Source organism: Vulpes lagopus, chromosome 2 (assembly GCF_018345385.1).
Source record: "Vulpes lagopus strain Blue_001 chromosome 2, ASM1834538v1, whole genome shotgun sequence".
NCBI classification, from domain to species: Eukaryota; Metazoa; Chordata; class Mammalia; order Carnivora; family Canidae; genus Vulpes; species Vulpes lagopus.
Genome location: NC_054825.1, coordinates 165,874,500 through 165,876,367, shown reverse-complemented (window position 1 = coordinate 165,876,367; position 1,868 = coordinate 165,874,500). Strand labels below are relative to the sequence as shown.

The 1,868-nt window shown below is 73.8% G+C and overlaps 1 pseudogene; it reads left to right on the top strand.

Annotated features, from left to right (window-relative positions):
* Positions 1 to 496: 496 nt before the first annotated feature.
* Positions 497 to 1,660, top strand: LOC121485673 (annotated as a pseudogene).
* Positions 1,661 to 1,868: the final 208 nt, after the last annotated feature.

Below are 1,868 nucleotides of genomic sequence, written 5' to 3'. Positions count from 1 at the left end.
GGCCCAGCTGGGGGAGGGGCGAGCCCAGGCGCGCAGGCGTAGGACCCAGCAACCCCGTCTCCGCGCAATCCTCAGATCGGAGCTGTGGGTGAGCGCCCAGACCTGGCGCGTGCCCAGCTCCCCTCCCCCATGCTTCTCCAGGTGAACACAGTGGAGTCCTCCCCTGCCTATGAAAGGGGGCCGAGTCACTGAAGCCATTCTCAGGGACAAAGGTGGGAGCGGCGGGCTGGAGCATCCCTGAGAGTGACACGTAAGCCCCCTGCGGATTCTCCAACAGCCCAGGAGAGGAGCGGGGGCATCAGGACAGGCTGCTGTGTCGGCGTCAGCGGGCTAGAGGCAGCAGAGGCCCTGACTCCGTAGCCCCACTTGCCACATTCACCTGAACCTGAACCCAAGACTGCGGCTCTTCCAGGGCAGAACTTGCACCCCGCACCGCGGCCCAGGTCCGCCCCAGATTCCCCCTGCCCTGCGATGGGCGCCAGAGGGCAGCCTCACCATGGTCACCAGCCTGTTGCGGGACTGGTGCCAGGGCCTGCATGTGGACACGCACCGGGCCCTGCGGCCATCGAAGCGGTCTTGCAGCCAGCCTTCCTGCCCCTGGGCACCTTCAGGCTGTGGAACACCTGGGACCACAAGGCCAAGGCGGCCCTGGTGGAGTTTGTGGAGGACATCAACCCCGCACATCCCCAGGGAGATCCCGGGCACCGACGGCTTCCGGAGGGTTGTGTGTCAGGACCCACCGAGGACACAGGGGTCCTGAGGCAGATGAGAGGCCTCCTGCTGGATGAGGGGCCCCAGCAGGCCGCAGGGCCCAGGGGCCCCGGGGACAGTGTCCCGTCTGCGGCCTCGGCCTCCTGGGAGACCCGGGCCCAGGGCGCAGAGCCCACCGCCAGGAAGGCTGGTCCCCTGCGAGGAGGGGCCGCCGGGGGCGCAGAAACCGAGGCAGAGGCAGAGGCAGAGGCAGCAGGGGGTCCCAGGGGGGCAGGCAGGCCGAGCGGGGAGGGCGGCCCACGGACGCCAGGCGGGAGTCGGAGGCCTCGGACGCCTCTGCCCAGGGCAGCCTGGGGGTCGTGCTGCAGGGGCCGGAGCAGGGCGACCCGAGCGAGAGCGCCACCGAGGCTCCGAGCGCGCTGTCCGCCGCGCTGCACGAGGCCGCCCAGGAGCTTAGCAGGCAGGAGTGGGCCCTGCCGAGCGGCACGCGCAGGAGAGGGGCCCCGCGAGTTCCTGGCCCTGGTGACGGCGACCCACGGAGCCGAGCAGGAGCCCCCGGGGCGTGAGGCCGTGGGCCCGGACGGCGGCCCAGAAGCCCCGAGACGCCGCGTCCGGGACCTGGTGGCCCTGCTTGCCGTGCGAGCCGCGGGGGACGAGGAGCCCGCCGACGGCGACGCTGCGGACGGCCCGCCGCGGCCACACGGGGAGCCCGGCGACCAGGGGCTGGAGCACCCCGAGTTCGTGGCCATCGTGGCCTCCACGGACCCGTCGGACCCATCGGCCCGGGAGGAGCTGCAGAAGATCGCGGCGGTGACGGAGGTCCTGGGCTGGAGCAGCGAGACAGAGCGGCCGGATGCGCTCCCCAGGTCCTCCGCGTCCTGGCCCGGGACGCCGGGGGAGCCCGCGTGCAGGTGGAGGACGCAGGCCGCCGGGTGGACGCCGTGGCGCTGCGGAGGCCACGCGCGACGGGAGCCTGCGGCTGTGCCTCTGCTCCCTGGCCGCGCCCGGGCCGCGCTCCCGCTCCCGGGGCGAGAGGGCGCCGCGTGGCCTCCCGGCGGGCTGGGCGGACGGCGACGGGGACGTCCTGGAGCTCGTGGCGCTGCTGGCCGCGCGGGAGGCCCGGGAAGGCGGCCGCGAAGGCGGGAGGGGCGGGGGCG